A 25808-nucleotide genomic window follows, 5' to 3' on the forward strand; every position below is an offset into this window, starting at 1 on the left:
TTGATGTTTTGGGTTGTCATTATGATTTAAAAAGAGAAATCACAGTAGTTTGACAATAAATGGCTTCACCCAACCACTAACAAACAATGAGTGGAGAAAACATTTGGGTGTTGTCATTCATATTCTCTGAAAAAAGGCCAAGAAAGCAAAAATTCTGCTGGAATATGTAAACATTTGAGCACAACTGTATGTGGCTATAACTCTGGAACACTTTAATGGATCCCGCTGATTCTGAATTTCTTTTGTGTGACATATTGTACTTTAAGATAGTGGTAAACTTTCTTTGATATGACTTGCGTTTATTTGTGTAAAAAATGGAAATTTGGCAGGAAAAAAATGAAGATTTGACTTTTTTTCCAAAATATTTTGCTTCAGAACAATTTTTTTTTATTGGCACAAATGTAAAAAAAGAAAATGAACCATAAATTTGTTGTGCAATTTCTCCTGAATATGCCGATACCCCACATGTAGGGAAAAAACACTGTTTGGGCACATGGCAGGGCTCAGAAAGGAAAGAACACCGTTTGATTTTTTAAATCCAAAAATGTTCCCTAAACAGTGGAAATTCCCCACCGGTGATCCCATTGTAGAAACTAGACACCCCCCCTCCCCAAAGGAACTTATCTTGATGTGTGGTGAGAACTTTAAACGCTCAAGTGCTTTACAGAAGTTTGTAAAGTAGAACCATAAAAATAAAAAATCATATTTTTTCCACAAAAATTATTCTTCACCCCCAATTTTTTATTTCTCCAAGGGTAACAGAAGAAATTGGACCCCAAAAGTTGTTGTGCAATTTTTCCTCAGTACGCTGATACCCCATATGTGGGGGTAAATTACTGTTTGGGTGCCTGGCAGAGCTTAGGAAGGAGCACCATTTGACTTTTTCAACGCAAAAATGGCTGAAATTGAGATCTGACATCATGTGGCACTTGGAGAGCCCTCATGTGCCTAAACAGTGGAGACCCCTCACAAGTGACCCCATTTTGGAAACTAGACCCCAAGGAACTTATCTAGATGTGTGGTAAGCACTTTTAGCCCCCAAGTGCTTCACTGAAGTTTATAACGTAGAGCCATGAAAATAAAAAATCACAATTTTTCCACAAAATTATATTTTTGTCCCAAATTTTTTATTTTTCCAAGGGTAACAGTTGAAATTGGACCACAAAAGTTGTTGTGCAATTTGTCATGAGTACGCTAATACCCCATACGTGGGGGTAAACCACTGTTTGGGTGCATGACAGAGCTTAGAAGGGAAAGAGCACCATTTGACTTTTTAATCTCAAAATTAGTTGGAAATGAGAGCGGATGCCATGTTGGGTTTGGAGAACCCCTGATGTGCCTAAACAACAGAAACCCCCCAGAACTGACCCCATGATGGAAACTACACCCCTCATAGATTTTATCCAAGGATATATTGAGCAATTTGAACCCACAGGTACAACACGGCATTTGATAACATAAGGTCATCATATTGAAAAAGTTCATTTTTTTAACAAAAATCTTGTTTAGACCTGAATTTCTCACTTTGTCAGAGATTACACCAAAATGTGGACTCAGCAATTTGTTACCCACTATCTTATGAGTGTGGCGATATCCCATATGTAGTCAAAAAGTTCTGTTTAGACAAACAACAGGGCTCGGACAGGAAGGGGCACAATGTGACAAATTTGCTTTACTTGAAATAGATTGTCATATTTGCAGAGCCTGTGTGGTTCAGGAGCAACAGAAATCCCCCATAATTGTCTTTTTTGTAAATTGTACCCTCCAATCTATTTATCTAGGGAGGTAGTGAGTAGTTTGATTACATCATTTTTTATGCAGTTGAGGCAACACAAGTTTCAAAATTTACAATTTGTATTTTTACACTATCACTTTTCTGATTCTTTTTTAAACATTTTGAGGAACACACCTCAAATTTTGTTCCTGAGCCCAGACCTAAACCCAATTGAGCATATCTGGAGAGACCTGAAAATGGCTGTCCACCAACATTCACCATTCAACCTGACGGAACTGAAGAGGATCTGCAAGGAAGCATGGCAGAGAATCCTCAAATCCAGGTGTGAAAAACTTGTTGCATCATTCCCAAGAAGACTCATGGCTACACTAGCTTAAAAGGATGCTTCTACTCAATACTGAGCAAAGGGTCTGAATACTTATGACCATGTGATATTACAGATTTTTTAAAATAAATTTGCAAAAGTTACTACATTTCTGTTTTTTTTAGTCAAGATAGGGTGCAGAGTTTACATTAATGAGAAAAAAATGAACTGTTTCAATTTACCAAATGGCTGCAATGAAACAAAGAGTGAAAAATTTAAAGAGGTCCGAATACTTTCCATACCCACTGTAAATACATATTCAAATTAAAAAAAACAACAACATATACTCATCTTAATGCCCAATCCCTGATGCCTATGCTTCCAGTAAACAATCAAAAATAATAAATAACCATATACTCTCCTGTCCATCGTAGTACACGTAATCGTGAGTGTTCCACGGCGATCTCACTTGGATAACAGTTACATCAGGAAATGTGACTGCTCTAATCGGCCGCTGGCTAGACACTGACATGAGCATCATCACTCCCGCAGTGTACAGTGCTGAGCTGCTGTGAGAGAGGCCACACGAGTTCATCAGCTGATAGGTTCCGGTGATCTCACTTATGGCACCACCGCTGCTTGAGAACTTTTACACGTGGCGGTATTGCCATAAGATCATCATAGCTCATCAGCTGATGAACTCCAGTGAAGTTTTTCACCAAAGCTCAGCCCTACACACTCTAGGAGTGATTACCTCCTGTGTCAGTGTGTGGTCGGCTGTCCTTGAGAGCAGTCAAACATCAGTGACTACTCTCAAAGTCACCAGGATCGTCAAGGGACATTGTGGATTATTATCTTCTCAGCGGACATGTGAGGAAAATTGTTGTATATTATTTTAATTCTGTTACAGGAGACCATAGCTTCAGTGGATTGGGTGATGACTTGAGTATAGTTTAATTTAAATTCAGTTAAGTAGTCTGTGCTATTATTTCAAATAAAAGACTTTATTCCGGGTGTTTATTTATAATATCACTATGGGGTTAGTAATGGGGGGGTCTTATAGATGCCTCTCCATTACTAACCTCTGGTTTTATAAATAATATAATAATAATTTTATTTTATATAGCTCCACCATATTCTGCAGCATTTTACAATTAAGCCGGGATATATACAGACAATAAATTCAATAAAGGTAAGACAGTTAAACAGTTACATTAGGATTGCCCTGATGGCAAGCTTACAGTCTACAAAAAATAGGGATGACACAATAGGTAAAAAAATGCTTGTTATTTCAGATCCAGCTATTGTAATAAATAGGGATTTTCATATAAGGCCGGCGTCACACTAGCAAGTTTTACGGACGTATGAGCGCATAAAATACGTCTGTAAAACACGCCTAACAAACGTCCCAATTATTCTCTATGCTCCTGCTCCTATCTGCCGTATTTTACTGATCAGTATTATACAGCTTTCTACGGCCGTAGAAAATCGCAGCATGCTGCGTTTGTCACCGTATTGCGCAAAAAAAAAGCCAATGAAAGTCTATGGAAGCCAGAAAAATACGGATTACACACGGACCAGCAGTGTGACTTGCGAGAAATACGCAGCGGTTTGTGGTAGAGAGAAAAGCCGGCAATTCAGTGCGGTGTACAGTAAAATCACACTAACAGCTTACAGTAGAATAGGTAGAATAAATGTGTACACATAGAATACATAGAATAGGTATATATATATATATGTTAGTAAGACACATATATGTATATATATTATTACTTCATACAGCGCCAGATAGCTTTAAAGCCGGTAATTCAATTACCGGCTTTTGCTATCTCCTTCCTAAACCCGACATGATATGAGACATGGTTTACATACAGTAAACCATGTCATATCACCTTTTTTTTGCATATTCCACACTACTAATCTTAGTAGTGTGTATATGCAAAATTTGGCCGTTCTAGCTATTAAATTAAAGGTTTAAATGGCAGAAAAAATTGGCGTGGGCTCCCGCGCAATGTTCTACGCCAGAGTAGTAAAGCCAGTGACTGAGGGCAGATATTAATAGCCTGGAGAGGGTCCATGATTATTGGCCCCCCCCCGGGCTAAAAACATCTGCCCCTTGCCACCCCAGAAAAGGCACATCTGGAAGATGCGCCTATTCTGGCACTTGGCCACTCTCTTCCCATTCCCGTGTAGCGGTGGGGTATGGGGTAATGAAGGGTTAATGCCACCTTGCTATTGTAAGGTGACATTAAGCCAAATTAATAATGGAGAGGTGTCAATTATGACACCTATCCATTATTAATCCAATACTAGTAAAGGGTTAAAAAAACACAAACACATTATTAAAAATTATTTTAATGAAATAAAAACAAAGGTTGTTGTAATAATTTATTCTACGCTCAATCCATCTGAAGACCCTCGCTCTGTAACAAACAAAAAATAATAAACCAACAATATACATACCTTCCGAAGATCTGTAAGGTCCCACGATGTAAATCCATCTGAAGGGGTTAAAATATTTTGCAGCCAGGAGCTCTGTTAATGCAACAGTGCTCCTGGCTGCAAAACCCCGGGGAATGAAGGTAAAGTAGGTCAATGACCTATATTTACCTTCATTCGCGGTGAGGTGCCCTCTGTCACCCCTGCAATCACGTACATGTACAGTTATATGAAAAAGTTTGGGCACCCCTATTAATCTTAAGCTTAATGTGTTATAAAAATGTTTTTTTTGCAACAGCTATTTCAGTTTCATATATCTAATAACTGTTGGACACAGTAATGTTTCTGCCTTGAAATGAGGTTTATTGTACTAACAGAAAATAGGCAATCTGTATTTAAACAAAATTTGTCAGGTGCATAAGTATGGGCACCCCACCAGAAAAGTGACATTAATATTTAGTAGATCCTCCTTTTGCAAAAATAACAGCCTCTAGTCGCTTCCTGTAGCTTTTAATGAGTTCCTGGATCCTGGATGAAGGTATTTTTGACCATTCCTCTTTACAAAACAATTCCAGTTCAGTTAAGTTTGATGGTCGCCGAGCATGGACAGCCCTCTTCAAATGATCCCACAGATGTTCAATGATATTCAGGTTTGGGGACTGGGATGGCCATTCCAGAACAGTATAATTGTTCCTTTGCATGAATGCCTGAGTAGATTTGGAGCGGTGTTTTGGATCATTGTCTTGCTGAAAGATCCATCCCTTGCGTAACTTCAACTTTGTCACTGATTCATGAACATTATTGTCAAGAATCTGCTGCGTCCCTCAACCATGCGTCCCTCAACTTTATCCATGCGTCCCTCAACTTTAACAAGATTCCCAGAGCTGGCGTCACTGACATATTGAACATAAAGAGGAAGTCAGGACTGCGGCTGCTCTCTCACTTCCTCTTGATGTTCAATTCATCTGAAGTCAGGGCCAGTGACGCCAGTTCTGATTGGGCACCAGGCTCACTTGTCATAACAACAACACGAGAGCACCGGGAACACCACTAAAGCGGTGTTGGCATGGGAGGTGCATATAAGATTTTTATTATTTTATTGGCGCTAAACATTTAGATCAATAAGGGGTTGTCTTAGGTGTTAAAGGTGCTGCTTAATATTGAGAAGTAGCAGTGACTCACTGATTCCTATAGGGTCAGCTTTAGCTGGGGGAAGCTTTTCTCATCTGACATTACCCAGTACACATTTTTTACTTTGCCTTATCACCTGTATTAAAATCATACATTCTAACAGGAAGTATAAACAGAAGTTGTACATGGCCCGTATCGCAAAACATATGGAAAATCCATTAACCACTATCCTATGGGAACAGTATAGAGTTGCCTACTGTTTCAATTAGATGGATGACTGACAGTTGCTATGGATGACTGCCATTCATTGCATACTTCTAGTGTTGTTAGGAAGGGAAGGTCAAGGTTGTCAATTTTTATTCACAAACGGTAGGGATATAGAGATCTAGGCAGATTGAATCTATTCACTGTTGGTACCAGGAAAGGGAAATGATTATCATGATCAGAAACAAGTCAGGTTAATAAAAGTAAATAAAGAAAATAAGATGCACAGTTATAGTGACAGGGACTAAAAACAAAGGAGCATGTTCCAATGGTAAAAAAAAGTTTTTAGAGGGAAGGCACAATTAAGGTGTATACACATGGAGTCTTTATGCACAGTTTTAAGAGCAAAAAATGTCCATGTTTTTGAGGTATATTAAATGAATTTACATTTTCAAGTTTTCCACTCAGTTTCTTTTCCAACACCTCCTAAAAAACTCACATTACCTTAGTAAAAACCATGGCTTAATGACAGATGCATAATAGATGCATCCATTCATATATGGAAGTCAAGGGCACATAAATGGTAGATTTAAAAAAAGCAAGAATTAAATCTTACAACTTCTGCTGCTGGCTGTCCGCGTGTCTCGCCACCTCAACATGTGTTGTGCCTGCTTTGTCAGGGTACATGGTGAAGAGGGATTGATCATTTATGTGGCATTGGCTTACATACACTGCTCAAAAAAATAAAGAGAACACTAAAATACCATGTCCTAGATATCACTGAATTAAATATTCCAGTTGCAAATATTTATTCATTACTTAGTGGAATGCGTTGAGAAGAATAAGCACTAAAAATGATCAGGGTAAATCAAAATTAATATTACAAGGAGATCTAAATTTGGAATGATACTCAAAATCAAAGTGGAAAATCATATTATAGGCTGATCCAACTTCAGTGGAAATGCCTCAAGGCAGGGAAATGATGCTCAGTAGTGTGTGACGTCCATGTGTCTGTATGCCTCCCTATAATGCCTAGGAATGGTCATGATGAGGTGGCAGATGTTCTCCTGAGAGATCTCCTCCCAGACCTGGATTAAAGCATCAGTCAACTCCTGGACAGTCTGTGGTGCAATGTGGCGTTGGAGGATGGAACAGGACATGATGTCCCAGATGTGCTCGATGGGATTCAAGTCTGGGGAACGGGCAGGCCAGTCCATAGCATCAATGCCTTCATCATGCAGGAACTGCTGACACACTTCAGCCACATGAGGCCTAGCATTGTAATGCATCAGAAGGAACCTAGGGCCCAGTGAACCTGTATTTGTTCTCACAATCAGTCTGAGGATCTCATCCCGAAACCTAATGGCAGTTAGGGTACCTCTGACAAGCACATGGAGGGCCTTGCAGCTCTCAAAAGAAATGCCTCCTCATACCATTACTGACCCAATGCCAAACTGGTCATGCTGGAGGATGTTTCAGGCAGCAGAACGTTCTCCATGACGTCTTGAGACTCTGTTAGTCTGTTGCATGTGCTCAATGTGAACCTGCTCTCATCTGTGAAGAACACATGGTGCCAATGTTGAATCTGCCAGTGTTGGTGTTCTCTGGCCAATGGCAATCACCCAGCACAGTGTTGGACTGTAAGCTCAACACCCTCTTGTTGTCGTTGGGCACTCGTGCCTCATGGAGTTTTGAGCAGACAGAGGTCAGTGGTCTCCTGGAGGTCATTTTGCAGGGCTCTGGAACTGCTCTACCTGTTCCTCCTTTCACAATTGAGTGGGTAGTGGTCCTGCTGCTGGGTTTTTGCCCTCCTATGGCCCCCTCCAAGTCTCCTGGTTTCTGCTCTGTGCTCTGGACTCTGTGCTGACAGACATCTACCCTTCTTGCCACCGCTTGCATTGATGTGCCATCCTGGATGAGCTGCACTACCTGAGCAACTTCTGTGGGTTGCTACTGTACCTAGGGGTAAGAGCAATAACAAAATTCAAAAGTGACTAAAACAACAGTGAAAAAGAATGAGAACAGAGAAATGGTCGGTGGTCACCACCTGCAGAACCACTCTTAAATAGCGGTTGTCTTGCTAAGAGACTATCATTTCCATCTGTTATCTGTTCCATTTGCAGAACAGCAGGAGAAAGGCACAATCAGTGTTGCTTTATAACTGGACAGGTTGATTTCACAGAAGTGTGAATGACTTGGAGTTACATTGCGTTGTTTAACCGCTTAATGACCCTGGGTATTTCCGTTTTTGCATTTCCGTTTTTTGTTCCCCTTCTTCTCAGAGCCATAACTTTTTTATTTTCCTGTCAATATGACCATATGAGTGCTTGTTTTTTGCGGTCTGAATTTCACTTTTGAACAACACCATTGCTTTTTTCATATTGTGTACTGGAAAATTGGGAAAAAATTCTATGTGCGGTTAAATTGCAAAAAAAATCTAAAACTAACTTGCCACTATGATTCCCCAAGTCATTCTGAGTATGTAGATGCCAAACATGTAAAGTTTATTATTTATTTAAGTGGTGAAAAAAAAATCCAAAGTTTGTAAAAATAAAAATAAAAATGGCGCCATTTACCGAGACCCATAGCGTCTCCATTTTTCGGGATCTGGGTCTGCGTGGGGGCTTATTTTTTGCACAACGAGCTGCCATTTTTATTGATACTATTTTGGGATAGATATAATGTTTTGCATTTTATTGCAATGTTGCAGCGACCTAAAAACTATAATTCTGATGCATTGATTTTTTTTTTCTCGTTACGCCTTTAACTGATCGGATTAATTATTTTTAAATCATGCGTTTCTAAACATGGCGATACTAAATATGTAGATTTCTTTATTATTTTATTTAGAATGCCGCTGTCAGAGGTCAACAGCGGCATTTTACTATTTAACAGCCGTGGGTGGATCGCAATTCCACCCATAGTTGTTAACCCCTTAACCCCCAAAGGTGGTTTGCATGTTAATGACCGAGCCAATTTTTACAATTCTGACCACTGTCCCTTTATGAGGTTATAACTCTGGAACGCTTGCATGGATCCTGTTGATTCTGACACTGTTTTATCAAGACATATTGTGCTTCATGTTAGCTTTAAAATTTCCTTGACATTACTTGCGTTTATTTGTGAAAAAAACTGAAATTTGGCGAAAATTTTGAAAACTTTGCAATTTTCCAACTTTTAATTTTCATGCCCTTAAATCACAGAGATATGTCACACAAAATACTTAATAAGTAACATTTCCAACATGTCTACTTTACATCAGCACTGATGACCAGCAATTTCTCATTTTTACACCTTTTTTTTAGGGACCACATCACATTTGAAGTCACTTTGAGGGGTCTATATGATAGAAAATACCTAAGTGTGACACTTTTCTAAAAACTACACCCCTTAAGGTGCTCAAAATCACATTCAAGAAGTTTACTAACCCTTCAAAATATTTCACAGGAATTTTTGGAATCTTTAAAAAAAATGAATATTTAACTTTTTTCACAAAAAATTTACTTCAGATCCAATTTGTTTTATTTTACCAAGGGTAACAGGAGAAATTGGACTCCAAAAGTTTTGTACAATTTGTCTTGAGTATGCAGGTACCCCAAATGTGGGGGGGAACCACTGTTTGGGCACATGGCAGAACTCAGAAGGGAAGGAGCGCCGTTTAACTTTCCAATGCAAAATTGGCTGGAATTGAGATAGGACGCCATGTCGCATTTGGAGAGTCACTGATGTGCATAAACAGTAGAAATCCCTGACAAGTGACACCATTTTGGAAAATAGACCCCCTAAGTAACTTATCTAGATGTGTGGTGAGCACTTTTACCCACCAAGTGCTTCACAGAAGTTTATAATGTAGAGCCGTAAAAATAAAAAATCATATTTTTTCACAAAAATGATATTTTCACCCCATTTTTTTATTTTCTCAAGGGTAACAGAAGAAATTGGACCCCAAAAGTAGTTGTGCTATTTGTCCAGAGTACGCTGATACCCCATATGTGGGGGTAAACCACTGTTTGGGCGCATGATAGAACTCTGAAGGGAAGGAGTGCCGTTTGGAATGCAGACTTAGATGGAATGGTCTGCGGGCATCACGTTGCGTTTGCAGAGCCCCTGATGTACCTAAACAGTAAAAATCCCCCACAAGTGACCCCATATTGGAAACAAAACCCCCCAAGGAACTTATCTAAATGTGTTGTGAGAACATTGAACCCTCAAGTGTTTCACTACAGTTTATAACGCAGAAATGTGAAAATAAAAAATATTTTTTTCGCACAAAAATGATTTTTTAGCCCCCAAATTTTTATTTTCCCAAGGATATCAAGAGAAATTCCACCCCAAAAGTTGTCGTCCAATTTGTCCTGAGTACGCAGATACCCCATATGTTGGTGTAAATCCCTGTTTGGGCGTACGGGAGAGCTCGGAAGGGAGTAGCACTGTTTTACTGTTTCAAAACAGAATTGGCTGGAATTGAGATCGGACGCCATGTCACATTTGGAGAGCCCCTGATGTGCCTAAACAGTGGAAACCCCCAAATTCTAACACCAACCCCAACACACCCCTAACCCTAATCCCAACCTTAACCATAACCTTAACCACACTCCTAACCTGAACTCGCCCCTATCCCTAATCCCAACTCTAACCACACCCCTAAATCCAACACACCCCTAACCCTTATCCCAACCGTAACCCTAACCACACCCCTAACCCTCACACACCCCTAACCCTAATCCCAACCCTAATCCCAACCATAAATGTAATCCAAACCCTAACCCTAACTTTAGCCCCAACCCTAACCCTAACTTACAGTAAGCCCCAGCCCTAAATTTAGCCCTAACCCTAATTGAAGCCCTAACCCTAACTTTAGCCCTAACCCTAATGGGAAAATAGAAATAAATACTTTTTTATTTTAGTATTTTTCCCTAACTAAGGCGGTGATAAAGGGGGGTTTGATTTACTATCTATAGCGAGTTTTTATTGCGGGTTTGTATGTTTGGCAGCTGTCACACACTAAAAGAGACTTTTCATTGCAAAAAATAGTTTTTGCGTTACCACATTTTGAGAGCTATAATTTTTCCATATTTTGGTCCACAGAGTCATGTGAGGTCTTGTTTTTTGCAGGATGAGTTGACGTTTTTATTGGTTCCATTTTTGGACACATGAGTAGAGCGACTTTTACTTTTTTAGGATCGAGTCGGGTTTCGCGAAACCCGACTTTGTCAAAAGTCGGGTCGGGTGAAATCGGACAATTATTTCGAAAAGTAGGGGGCCGACCGAAACACGAAACCCAATGCAAGTCAATGGGGAATCAAAGTCGGCAGTGAGTGGAGGACAGGAAAACAACTACAGTGTCCATTTTAATGCCAAAAACATCAATTCTTATTTCTTAAGCTTGTCAATCTTAATTTACTTTATAATAATAGTTAGGCATTGAAAACAGGGGGTCATTTGGCTAAAGTTGTGGGGGGGTTGGGTTGGCTCAAGATTTTCGTGGGCCAAGGAAACGCGGAATACGTCACGGCAGTGGAGCAGGGAGAGTTAAGTATTTCAACTTTGCAAGTGCTGTGATCCTGAGCAAGCAGGGGGAACCCACTCATTGGCACTTGGCACTGGCACAGGGCCCCTCATTGTACAGCGGTGTGTTTGACGGCGGGTGGCGCCTCCCACTGCCAGAGACACTTTTGCGTACTTTGAGGGGCCCTGTGATATAGGCCCAAATAAGAAAGTAGGTGAAATGCAGTTCAAAATTGGTAACAGGACTAAACAGGCGGCCTAGCTTTGTTCAGTGGAGGACAACTGTAATGCGTCGCGCAGACACAGTTAGTAGGTCCAAATACAAAAGTAGGCTAAATGCAGTTCAAAATTGGTAACATGACTAAACAGGCGGCATTGCTTTGTTCAGTGGAGGACAACTGTAATGAGTGGCGCAGACACAGTTTGTCGGCCCACAATAAAAAAGTAGGCTAAATGTAGTTCAAAATTGGTAACAGGACTAAACAGGCGGCATAGCTTTGTTCGGTGGAGGACAACTGTAATGAGTGGCGCAGAGACAGTTAGTAGGCCCAAAATAAAAAAGTAGGCTAAATGCAGTTCAAAATTGGTAACAGGTCTAAACAGGCGGCCTAGTTTTGTTCAGTGGAAGACAACTGTAATGAGTGGCGCAGACACAGTTAGTTGTTATGACCTGGTGGTTAGGAGCACCCGGAATGACCTAATAGTTAAACCTCATACAGGACGAGCTCTGGGATGTGGGAACTCTGCTGACCGCAAGCCCTAATCCTATCACACACACTAGAAATAGCCGTGGAGCGCTCCTGACCAGACCTAGGCGCCTCGTCACAGCCTAAGAGCTATCTAGCCCTAGAGATGGAAAATAAAGCCTACCATGCCTCAGAGAAATTCCCCAAAGGTAAAGGAAGCCGCCCACATATATTGACTGTGAGTAAAGATGAAAGTCACAAACGCAGAAATGAAACAGGTTTCAGCAAAGGGAGGCCAGACTTACTAAATGGACAGAGGATATGAAAGGTAACTTTGCGATCAGCACAAAAACCTACAAAAGACCATGCAGAGTGTGCAAAAAAGACCTCCGCACCGACTCACGGTGCGGAGGGGCCACTCTGCATCCCAGAGCTTCCAGCTAGCAAGACAAAATCATGATAACCAGCTGGACAAGAAAACAGTGAACAAATAATGACTATCAGGAACTTAGCTTCTGCAGGAGAAGGCAGGTCACCAGAGAGATCCAGGAGCGAACTGAACAAATGCAAAAACATTGACAGCTGGCATGGAGTAACGATCTGAGAGGAGTTAAATAGAACAGCCAACCAAAGGATAAACCACGTCACCTGTTCAAGGAACCTCAGAAGCAGCAGCTTCACTCATAGCGACCAGAGGGAGCCCATAGACAGAACTCGCCGAAGTACCATTTACGACCACAGGAGGGAGTTCGACAACAGAATTCACAACAGTTAGTAGGCCCAAATACAAAAGTAGGCTAAATGCAGTTCAAAATTGGTAACAGGACTAAACAGGCGGCATTGCTTTGTTCAGTGGAGGACAACTGTAATGAGTGGTGCAGACACAGTTTGTTGGCCCACAATAAAAAAGTAGGCTAAATGCAGTTCAAAATTGGTAACAGGACTAAACAGGCGGCATAGCTTTGTTCAGTGGAGGACAACTGTAATGAGTGGCGCAGACACAGTTAGTAGGCCCAAAATAAAAATGTTGGCTAAATGCAGTTCAAAATTGGTAACAGGACTAAGCAGACGGCCTAGCTTTGTTCAGTGGAGGACAACTGTAATGAGTGGCGCAGACACGGTTAGTAGGCCTAAATACAAAAGTAGGCTAAAAGCAGTTCAAAATTGGTAACAGGACTAAATAGGTGGCATAGCTAGGTACTGGGGTGGGCTCCTCTGCTGAGTAGCAGACAGTGGTAGTCAAAGTATTAACTGGTCTAAACGGAGGCCACGGCCTAGCTTTGTTCAGTGGAGGACAACTAAAATGAGTGGTGCAGACACAGTTTGTAGGCCCACAATAAAAAAGTAGGCTTCACTCATAGCCACCAGAGGGAGCCCATAGATAGAACTCGCCGAAGTACCATTCACGACCACAGGAGGGAGTTCGACAACAGAATTCACAACAGTTAGTAGGCCCAAATACAAAAGTAGGCTAAATGCAGTTCAAAATTGGTAACAGGACTAAACAGGCGGCATTGCTTTGTTCAGTGGAGGACAACTGTAATGAGTGGTGCAGACACACTTTGTAGGCCCACAATAAAAAAGTAGGCTAAATGCAGTTCAAAATTGGTAACAGGACTAAGCAGGCAGCATAGCTTTGTTCAGTGGAGGACAACTGTAATGAGTGGCGCAGACACGGTTAGTAGGCCTAAATACAAAAGTAGGCTAAAAGCAGTTCAAAATTGGTAACAGGACTAAATAGGTGGCATAGCTAGGTACTGGGGTGGGCTCCTCTGCTGAGTAGCAGACAGTGGTAGTCAAAGTATTAACTGGTCTAAATGGAGGCCAGGGCCCCTGTATATTTTAACTATCATATATCATTTCAACAAATTTGTATTGGCAGTGCCATTGAAGGATTTAACAGCACAGACTACACAGTGGTGGAGCAGAGAGAGGTAAGTATTGCAAGTGGTAGAGCACTGTTCGAGCTGGGGGGAACACTCTCTTGTGGGAGGCGGTACTGGCACAGGGCCCCTCATATTACGATGGCGTGTCTGACGTTGGTTGTGCACCACCACCATCAGAGACACTTCATTGTACTATGAGGGACCCTGTAGCCAGTGCCGTCGCGCAAGAGTGGGCGCACCCACCTGTCCAGGCAAACGGCACTCGCACGGGTGCTTGCGCCAGGTGGTGACCACGGCCCTGTGGAGAGAGTCAGCCCATTTAGGGATGCATAAAAATGGTCTATGGTGGACATTCAGCAGCTGCAAATGGCGGAATTGGAGAAGTCAGTAAGAGGAGGCCAAAAGCAAGACATTTTTCAGGCAAGCTACGTGTCACCAGGAGAAGGTGGGGCAAAATAATTTGAAATCCATGATTGGTTCATTTTAATGAAGGTTAGATTATCAACATTCTGGGTAGCCAGACGTGTCCTTTTTTCAGTCAGTATTGAACCAGCAGCACTAAAGACTCTTTCTGATAACACACTAGAAGCAGGGCAAACGAGCTCCTGTAATGCATATTCTGCTGTTGTGGATTCTGTTGTCGGGCTCCCTCCTGTGGTCGTGAGTGGTACTTCGGCGAGTTCTGTCTATGGGCTCCCTCTGGTGGCTATGAGTGAAGCTGCTGCTTCTGAGGTTCCTAAGCTAAGTTCCTGATAGTCATTATTTGTTCACTGTTTTGTTGTCCAGCTGGTTTTCATGATTTTGTCTTGCTAGCTGGAAGCTCTGGGATGCAGAGTGGTCCCTCCGCACTGTGAGTCGGTGCGGAGGTCTTTTTGCACACTCTGCATGGTCTTTTGTAGGTTTTTGTGCTGATCGCAAAGTTACCTTTCCTATCCTCTGTCTATTTAGTAAGTCTGGCCTCCCTTTGCTGAAACCTGTTTCATCTCTGCGTTTGTGACTTTCATCTTTACTCACAGTCAATATATGTGGGGGGCTTCCTTTACCTTTGGGGAGTTTCTCTGAGGCAAGATAGGCTTTATTTTCTATCTCTAGGGCTAGATAGTCCTTAGGCTGTGACGAGGCGCCTAGGTCTGGTCAGGAGCGCTCCACGGCTATTTCTAGTGTGTGTGATAGGATTAGGGCTTGCGGTCAGCAGAGCTCCCACATCCCAGAGCTCGTCCTGTATAAGGTTTAACTACCAGGTCATTCCGGGTGCTCCTAACCACCAGGTCATAACAGTACAGCTGGCCCAAAGTATTAATAACATAGTAACATAGTTAGTAAGGCCGAAAAAAGACATTTGTCCATCCAGTTCAGCCTAAATGCATCTCAATAGAGGGATAAGAGAACTTCTGAGACCAGTTTTTTTTCTTTGCACTGTGTTTTGTCTTTCTTTTCCCCTAGACCTTTGGGTGGTTCAGGACACAGGTGTAGACATGGACATTCAAGGTATGTCCTCTTGTGTGGATCATCTCACTGAAAGGGTACAAAACATTCAAGATTTTGTGGTTCAGAATCCTATGTTAGAGCCTAGAATTCCTATTCCTGACTTATTTTCTGGGGATAGATCTAGGTTCTTGAATTTCAAAAATAATTGTAAACTGTTTCTAGCTTTGAAACCCCGCTCCTCTGGTGACCCCGTTCAACAGGTAAAAATCATTAATTCTTTGTTGTGTGGTGACCATCAAGACTGGGCATTTTCCCTTGCGCCAGGAAATCCTGCATTGCGTGATGTTGATGCGTTTTTTCTGGCGCTTGGATTGCTTTATGATGAACCTAATTCAGTGGATCAGGCAGAGAAAATCTTGCTGGCTTTGTGTCAGGGTCAGGATGAAGCGGAGGTGTACTGTCAAAAGTTTAGAAAGAGGTCTGTGCTTACTCAGTGGAATGAATGTGCCCTGGTGGCAATTTTCAGAAAGGGTCTTTCTGAAGCCCTTAAGGATGTCATGGTGGGATTTCCCATGCCTGCTGGTCTGAATGAGTCTATGTCTTTGGCCATTCAGATCGATCGGCGCATGCGTGAGCGCAAAGCTGTGCACCATCTGGCGGTATTCTCTGAGCATAGGCCTGAGCCTATGCAGTGTGATAGGACTTTGACCAGAGCTGAATGGCAAGAACACAGTGTTAGGGCTAGCGGAATGCACCAAATAATAAGACAGATAGAGTATGGTGCGTTCGCAGCCCGGGGTCCACCGTGCAGAGATGGAACCTGCTGCCAAGTAATGACAGTCTATATGGCAGTACAAAGTGAATACACACATGGGCTAACCTCACCCTGTGTGAAGGAAGCGAACCCTGTTACATCACAGGGCCGTGGTACCGCACCAAGAGCGCAAGCAACGAGTCTCAGAACTCAATCCCAAGACACAGGATTTGAGTACATAGACCTCATGCGCTCGACACCGCTACTGAGGTGTCAGAGTGACAGCAATAGAAGCACGAGAGTGCATGCAGTGCCGCACTGGCGAACGCCACTAACCACCCAGGCTTGGGTCAGGAAAGCGCTGTGAAAGCACAAGGCGCCGCACTGGCGGTCACAGCAATAAGACGCTGTATTGTGTGTTTACGTGCTGATGGCTAAGTCGGGCGCTAGATAGCAAACATACACCTTCCGCGAACAGTCATCCAATAGGGAGGGTTATTTAAAGAGCGACTTTCACTCACAACACACACACATTTACAAATGTACACTAGCGCATGGCCGTGCGGTCATGCGCAGCTTATATAGTTGCAGCACGTTCAGGACCTTCCAATAAAGGACGAATGGGAAGCTGCTACCAAAGTTTTGCCCTTTCAGGACCTTCCTGGAGGACCAATGGGATGTGCTGCAGTACCTGAGCATGTGACCCTCGATCTCCAATGGGAGATCTTGCCCTGGGCATGCTCAGAAAGAGAAAAGCAGGACTTAGCCCCAAAAGCATCTGCTCGCCGCTGCCCAACATTGACTTCAATGGCAGAAGCAGGAAAAGCAGCAGTAACTCTTTGTACAGAGTGAGACTGAGCAAGACGCTGGGACCGATGTCTCTGCTGAGCAGACTCCACTGCGGCTGGATAAGAATGGGAGACCGCAGCGGAGATGGCTCGAGATTCCCCTTGTGCAGAAGCGGGAACTCGACACCTAACACACAGACGTCAGAATGTGCTGTGTTTTTACTGTGGTGAATCCACTCATACTATCTCCGATTGTCCTAAGCGCACTAAGCGGTTCGCTAGATCTGCCACCATTGGTACGGTACAGTCTAAATTTCTTTTGTCCGTTACTCTGATTTGCTCTCTGTCGTCCTATTCTGTAATGGCATTTGTGGATTCAGGCGCTGCCCTGAATTTGATGGACTTGGAGTTTGCCAGGCGCTGTGGTTTTTTCTTGGAGCCCTTGCAGTATCCTATTCCATTGAGAGGAATTGATGCTACGCCTTTGGCCAAGAATAAGCCTCAGTACTGGACTCAATTGACCATGTGCATGGCTCCTGCACATCAGGAGGATATTCGCTTTTTGGTGTTGCATAATCTGCATGATGTGGTCGTTTTGGGGTTGCCATGGCTACAGGTCCATAATCCAGTGTTGGATTGGAAATCTATGTCTGTGTCCAGTTGGGGTTGTCAGGGGGTACATGGTGATTTTCCATTGCTCTCAATTTCACCTTCCACTCCTTCTGAAGTCCCTGAGTTTTTATCAGATTACCGGGATGTATTTGAAGAGCCCAAATCCGGTGCCCTACCTCCTCATAGGGATTGCGACTGTGCTATTGATTTGATTCCTGGTAGTAAGTTTCCTAAGGGCAGTCTGTTTAATTTATCTGTGCCAGAGCACGCTGCTATGCGGAGTTATGTAAAGGAATCCTTGGAGAAGGGTCATATTCGCCCGTTGTCGTCACCATTGGGAGAAGGGTTCTTTTTTGTGGCCAAGAAGGATGGTTCTTTGAGACCTTGTATTGATTACCACTTTCTTAATAAGATCACAGTCAAATTTCAGTATCCTTTGCCGCTGCTGTCTGATTTATTTGCTCGGATTAAGGGGGCTAGTTGGTTCACCAAGATAGATCTTCGTGGTGCGTATAATCTTGTGCGAATTAAACAGGGTGATGAATGGAAGACGGCATTTAATACGCCCGAGGGCCATTTTGAGTACCTGGTTATGCCATTCGGGCTTTCTAATGCTCCATCTGTGTTTCAGTCCTTTATGCATGACATCTTCTGAGAGTACCTGGATAGATTCATGATTGTATATTTGGATGACATTTTGGTCTTTTCGGATGATTGGGAATCTCATGGGAAGCAGGTCAGAATGGTGTTCCAGGTCCTTCGTGCGAACTCCTTGTTTGTGAAGGGGTCAAAGTGTCTCTTTGGAGTTCAGAAGGTTTCATTTTTGGGTTTCATTTTTTCCCCTTCTACTTTCGAGATGGACCCTGTTAAAGTTCAGGTCATTTACGATTGGACTCAGCCGACATCTCTGAAGAGCTTGCAGAAGTTCCTGGGCTTTGCTAATTTTTATCGTCGCTTCATCGCTAACTTTTCCAGTGTTGCTAAGCCGTTGACTAATTTGACCAAGAAAGGTGCTGATGTGGTTAATTGGTCCTCTGCGGCTGTAGAGGCTTTTCAGGAGTTGAAGCATCGTTTTGCTTCTGCCCCTGTGTTGTGCCAGCCAGATGTTTCGCTTCCTTTTCAGGTGGAGGTTGATGCTTCTGAAATTGGAGCAGGGGCTGTTTTGTCGCAAAGATGTTCTGATGGCTCGGTGATGAAACCCTGTGCCTTCTTTTCTAGAAAATTCTCGCCTGCTGAGCGCAATTATGATGTGGGCAATCGGGAGTTGTTGGCCATGAAGTGGGCATTCGAGGAGTGGCAACATTGGCTTGAAGGAGCTAAACATCGCGTGGTGGTCTTGACAGATCACAAGAATTTAACTTATCTCGAGTCTGCCAAACGGTTGAACCCTAGACAGGCTCGATGGTCGCTCTTTTTCTCCCGTTTTGATTTTGTGGTTTCATACCTTCCGGGATCTAAGAATGTGAAGGCTGACGCACTGTCAAGGAGTTTTGTGCCTGACTCTCCGGGTGTTCCGGAGCCGGCGGGTATTCTTAAAGAAGGGGTCATTTTGTCTGCCATTTCCCCTGATTTGCGGCATGTGCTGCAAAAGTTTCAGGCTGATAGACCTGACCGTTGTCCTACGGAGAAACTGTTTGTCCCTGATAGATGGACTAGCAGAGTTATCTCGGAGATTAATTGTTCAGTATTGGCTGGTCATCCTGGAATCTTTGGTACCAGAGATTTGGTGGCTAGATCCTTTTGGTGGCCTTCTTTGTCATGGGATGTGCGTTCTTTTGTGCAGTCCTGTGGGATTTGTGCTCGGGCTAAGCCCTGCTGTTCTCGTGCCAGTGGGTTGCTTTTGCCCTTGCCGATCCCGAAGAGGCCCTGGACGCATATTTCCATGGATTTTATTTCTGATCTCCCTGTTTCTCAAAAGATGTCGGTCATTTGGGTGGTTTGTGATCGCTTCTCTAAGATGGTCCATTTGGTACCCTTATCTAAACTGCCTTCCTCCTCTGATTTGGTGCCATTGTTTTTCCAGCATGTGGTTCGTTTGCATGGCATTCCAGAGAACATCGTCTCGGACAGAGGTTCCCAGTTTGTTTCGAGGTTTTGGCGGTCCTTTTGCGCTAAGATGGGCATTGATTTGTCTTTTTCTTCGGCTTTCCATCCTCAGACTAATGGCCAAATCGAACGAACTAATCAGACTTTGGAGACATATCTGAGATGCTTTGTTTCTGCTGATCAGGATGATTGGGTGTCTTTCTTGCCTTTGGCTGAGTTCGCCCTTAATAATCGGGCCAGCTCGGCTACTTTAGTTTCTCCGTTTTTCTGCAATTCTGGTTTCCATCCTCGTTTCTCTTCAGGGCAGGTTGAGTCTTCAGACTGTCCTGGTGTGGATGCGGTGGTGGACAGGTTGCAGCAGATTTGGACTCATGTGGTGGACAATTTGACATTGTCCCAGGAGAAGGCTCAACGTTTCGCTAACCGCCGGCGTTGTGTTGGTCCCCGACTTCGTGTTGGGGATTTGGTTTGGTTGTCATCTCGTCATGTTCCTATGAAGGTTTCCTCTCCTAAGTTTAAGCCTCGTTTCATTGGAGCATATAAGATTTCTGAAGTTCTTAATCCTGTGTCATTTCGTTTGGATCTTCCAGCTTCTTTTGCCATCCATAATGTGTTCCATAGGTCGTTGTTGCGGAGATACGTGGCACCTATGGTTCCCTCCGTTGATCCTCCTGCCCCGGTGTTGGTCGAGGGGGAGTTGGAGTATGTGGTGGAGAAGATTTTGGATTCTCGTGTTTCGAGACGGAAACTCCAGTACCTGGTCAAGTGGAAGGGTTATGGTCAGGAAGATAATTCATGGGTTTTTGCCTCTGATGTTCATGCTGCCGATCTTGTTCATGCCTTTCATTTGGCTCATCCTGATCGGCCTGGGGGCTCTGGTGAGGGTTCGGTGACCCCTCCTCAAGGGGGGGGGTACTGTTGTGTATTCTGTTGTCGGGTTCCCTCCTGTGGTCGTGAGTGGTACTTCGGCGAGTTCTGTCTATGGGCTCCCTCTGGTGGCTATGAGTGAAGCTGCTGCTTCTGAGGTTCCTTACACAGGTGACGTGGGTTGTCCTTTGGTTGGCTGCTCTATTTAACTCCTCTCAGATCGTTACTCCATGCCAGCTGTCAATGTTTTTGCATTTGTTCAGTTCGCTCCTGGATCTCTCTGGTGACCTGCCTTCTCCTGCAGAAGCTAAGTTCCTGATAGTCATTATTTGTTCACTGTTTTCTTGTCCAGCTGGTTTTCATGATTTTGTCTTGCTAGCTGGAAGCTCTGGGATGCAGAGTGGTCCCTCCGCACCGTGAGTCGGTGCGGAGGTCTTTTTGCACACTCTGCATGGTCTTTTGTAGGTTTTTGTGCTGATCGCAAAGTTATCTTTCCTATCTTCTGTCTATTTAGTAAGTCTGGCCTCCCTTTGCTGAAACCTGTTTCATTTCTGCGTTTGTGACTTTCATCTTTACTCACAGTCAATATATGTGGGGGGCTTCCTTTACCTTTGGGGAGTTTCTCTGAGGCAAGGTAGGCTTTATTTTCTATCTCTAGGGTTAGATAGTTCTTAGGCTGTGACGAGGCGCCTAGTTCTGGTCAGGAGCGCTCCACGGCTATTTTTAGTGTGTGTGATAGGATTAGGGCTTGCGGTCAGCAGAGCTCCCACATCCCAGAGCTCGTCCTGTATGAGGTTTAACTATCAGGTCATTCCGGGTGCTCCTAACCACCAGGTCATAACATTCTGCCAATTCAGGCCAGGTGTCTATTTTAGATGCCCAGTAATCAAAGAGGAATGACCTGTGAGGGAGAACATCGATAAGGGAGGAAAAGTAGTTCGTAACCATACTGGACAAATGCTGTCTCCTGGCTGGAAGATATATGAAAAAATACAAGGACTGTAGTATAATTTCAATCTCCCTAAAATGATCTCAGGAAAAGTATGGCAGCAATAAAAAGGACTGCTGCACACAAAAGTGTGGACAAAGAAACAAGAGAACTGTGCAGAAAGGAGCAACAGGTTTTTTGCTTTTAAAAAAGCAGTTGGTTTGCACAGCGGCGTACAATGCAGCTATCAGGGTGCCTTATAAGGCAGCCTAATAAGCTACAGAACTGATGCACAAAAATATAGCGTCCACTGTCCCTGCAAACAAATGGTGGTATTGGACAGTGGAAATCGCTACAGTACAAGCAGTTTCGGGGCTTATTCTTCCCTCCCTAACTATATCCCTACATCACTGTATAGTGTCAGATTGCTGATCTGACACTATGCAAAGCATTGTGCCAGATCAGTGATCTGACAGGCAGTGCAGGAGGCTTGCCTGGGCCTGCTCCCAGCAGGCGCTTGCAAGCCACCCCCCTGCAGGACCCGGAAGGACTCCCGCAGGCATCTTTGATCCGGGGCCTGCATGGAGGAGGATGGAGGAGACGCTCGGAACAACGTGATCACATCGCGTTGTTCCGAGGGTCTCAGTGAAGCACTCAGGGAGCCCCCTCCCTACTTAATGCTTCCCTATGCCACCGGAACGCTGTGATCATGTTTGATAGCAGTGTTCTGGGGTTATTGTGCCGGGAGCGGTCCGTGACCGCTCCTCGCACATAGTGCCGGATGTCTGCTGTAATAATCAGCTTACATCCATCCGCGATCAGCCGCGCTCTCCCTATGAGTGCGGCTGATCGCCTGTGATGTACTCTCCCGTCCCTGGGAATTAAGTCCCAGGTCACCTCGACGGGATAGTACATCAGATGGCAGAAAGGGGTTAAGGGCACATGACAGCTGATCAGATCAGCTGTCATGTGCCTGAAAAGGTGCAGGCTAAGCGCCAGAGGCGACATATGTCGGATATACACGTCATAGGTTGTTAAGGTATTAAGTGTTCCCTTTATTGTTTTTTAGCAATGAATATAAATTACATGCATACATCTATTATGACTAGTATTGGTCCTGATAGCCATGGTTTATACGAATAGAATAATGAAATATGCTAGACAAGGCCTATTGTGTGGCCTACTTTTCTGTCTGGCATCTCGTGTAACTTTATATAATATTTACTTTTACTAAATTTCAATTAAATCTATGATTTTTTAGGGATATATTTGTCTGCTCATCTTGTTTTGGGCTTACATGTTAGCAAAAGGCCAAAAAGATCAACTAAAGAACCATAATGCTCAACCCCCACAAACCTCCCCAATCAGTATGATGGCTTCCAAAAGACCCCCAATCAATATAATGGCACCCACATCCTCACCACTCAGTATTTTGACTACCACCAGCCACCCAATCATTATTATGCCCACCACTAGCCCCCTAATCAGTATATTCACCCCTACCAGCCCCCTAATTAGTATAAACGTCCCAACAAGCCTCAGTATTATGGCCCAGTATGATTGGCCTCATCTACACCCCCCAATCAGTAGCCTGGCCCTCACTAGCACACCAAATGAGTATGATGGCCTCCACCAAGCACTCAATTAGGACAATTGGCCCCATCCAGACCCCATTCAGTATTATGGCCTCCACAATTACTGACATTAAAAAAGCACTACTCACCTAGCTCAATTCCCCAGGTGCACTGCTCCAGTCTGTGCAGTGTGATTACTGAGACATCACACTACAAGTGTGATGTAGTGATGTCATCGCACCTGCAGTGTGCGGGGTCTCAGACTCACAAGGCTGAATGGGGGATCATGGAGCCTTCAGCTCCTTGAATCACCATTTTATTCACTGGTCCTTCGATTGCGGATACTGCAAAAATAGTCATGATGGGGGAGGGGCCTAGTGCCAATCCCCCTCCGACTCACAGGTCCCATAGCAGCTGCATAGGTTGGATGGATGGCATGCCCCTGGCAATTAGTATGACTGCATAATAGAAATTAATAACTTTTTCAGACTCATTTAACAATTTGCCAAATTTGTCATAGCACTAAATATCATAGGAGCCTTGTATGTATGGAACTTATAATTGCATATTGTTTGTGCTGTTTTTCTATCACGTATAGATATAGGTTACTTAATTTTTTATCACATACATTGTAATAAAATTATAAAAAGTGACAACTAGTACTAAAGATGTACTGAAAATGTTACCTATCATTTTATGTACAAGTTGCAATTCAGAGATATGAACGTAAAATAATTTTTGCACCGAAGAAGTTTAACAAGAAGATCTTAACATTTTTTAAAAATATTTCTGTCATTCATTTTTTTGCTATTGTTCTTATATAATTGAGAGTATTAGCTTTATCTCAAAGAAGACTTCATATTGAGCATAACAAAAGCTAGTGTTTTACACAGAGTAGTAATAAATATCTAGTCATACCAAATGTATTAATTTGTTCAAACAATTCAGATATTCAATAGATTACAAATTCAAATTATCTTTGTCCTATAAAATAGTGGCAACTTTATAAGGTTTCAGAGCAGAAACAAATGTTTTTTTCCAACACAGTATGACTGTTGTGTATTGGAAATTAGCGTTGGTGAGTATCAATTCACAGGACCCGATCCAGCAGCCATATCAGTAATCTGTGACCACTGGGTGGAAGTCCCGACAACTGCCTCCAACCTAACAGAATACGTGGCTCTTCTTTTGATTAGTCAGCCTTGCGTGGTATCATCTTTGCAGCAAGAGGCGCATGTAATTTTGCACCAAGCTGGTTAATCAAAAGAAGAGCCATATTGTGAGCCCTCGCGGGCAGGGTCCTCTCTCCTCCTGTACAAGTCGTGACTTGTACTGTTTAAGATTACTGTACTTGTTTTTATTTTGTATACCCCTCCTCACATGTAAAGCGCCATGGAATAAATGGTGCTATAATAATAAACATTAATAATAATTACAGTATATATGCCATGAGGTAAGAGGTAGTACTCAGGACTCCTGTCCAGTGACCAAAGATTACTGATTGGATCCTGAAAATCAATTTGCAAAAACTCTACTGGTAATGTAAACTCAAATTAATGCAAGTGAATGTAGCTGAGCAGTAGTACCAGATGTGACACAACTGGAGTTGAGCAAAAAGTTTCACCAGACACTGGTCCAGCAGCCATGCCGGTAGTCCATAGGTGCCAAAATAGGCTTTCTTTTCATTAGTAGTAGTACGCTTTGTGTTGACATTAGGTTAATGTGTGATGCGCACCTGACATTGCCAAGGACTTACTAATCAGAAGAGGCATTGCTAGTAGGAGGTTCTCAGAGCTTTGGACCAGCAACCATGGACTACTGATGTGGCCTCTGAAACAGGGTCCTTTTAATCTTTTGCTCAACTCAAAACACAATCCATGGAATAGGTTGAACCCGTGTTTTTCCTTTTATTTATTTGTTGTTGTTTTTTAAAGAAAATCGTGTTCTATCAATTTCAATTTGGATTATTCATGTATTTTGACTTCTGTAGTGTCTTCGGCAGGGTTGGTAATATACAGTTCTGAGTCAAAGACAAGTCTGCCTAGTTTTATGGACTTCTGGTTTCCGAACTGTAATGACAGGTCTAGTAGACATGATGAGGGTAACTTCACCTTCCTTGTTTGTCTGAGAATCTTGACTCAGCTGTCAGATATTTGCTAGAATTTCTTAGGCTGAATAAAAGAGCAGCTTAGCAATTAAGTAAAGGGGAGGAGATCCATTTCTCAAAACAATTAAGTTCCTTACTCTACTATGAAACTGGACATTACATTGTTTGGTTCACACCTAGCTAAAAGAATGTGGAATTAGCTAATAAAGAGGATCACACTTCAAACAGGGCTGCTGTGTAAATAATGGTGCATGAATGTGTGTGTAATGTGAACAGGGCTTCTCATACAAGGAAGACATGACCCAGCTGTGAAGAGGGCTTGTTTAATGTGGTGTGCTGTCTACCTGCCACAAAAACCTCAATGTTTGCTGAGAACAGATGACTTACAGCTGTTTAACATCAGCTGTCCCTGTGGACAAACAGTGAAAACATTAACATCACCTCCTGTGTACTGGTAAGCTAAGGGTTGCTAATACTTTTATAGTCGTAGTAATATGGTTCACCATAGGGAAGAAAAGAAAAGATCATCTAAAAGGTCAGTGCTCCAAAATATAAGGAAATTATTTCTTAGCAGCAAGTGTCATAAATAAATGTTAAAAATAAATGTTTAATTTATTGTATCAGTATTAACATTATTTGATGTTAATCTCTTTTTTATGTTTAAGAAGACTGTTTAAATTAAAGCTACCGTATATACTCGAGTATAAGCCGAGATTTTCAGCCCAAATTTTTGGGCTGAAAGTGCCCCTCTCGGCTTATACTTGAGTCAATGTGGGTGGCAGGGTCGGCGGGTGAGGGGGTGAGGGCGCTG

This window comes from Ranitomeya imitator, chromosome 1 (genome assembly GCF_032444005.1).
Source record: "Ranitomeya imitator isolate aRanImi1 chromosome 1, aRanImi1.pri, whole genome shotgun sequence".
NCBI lineage: Eukaryota > Metazoa > Chordata > Amphibia > Anura > Dendrobatidae > Ranitomeya > Ranitomeya imitator.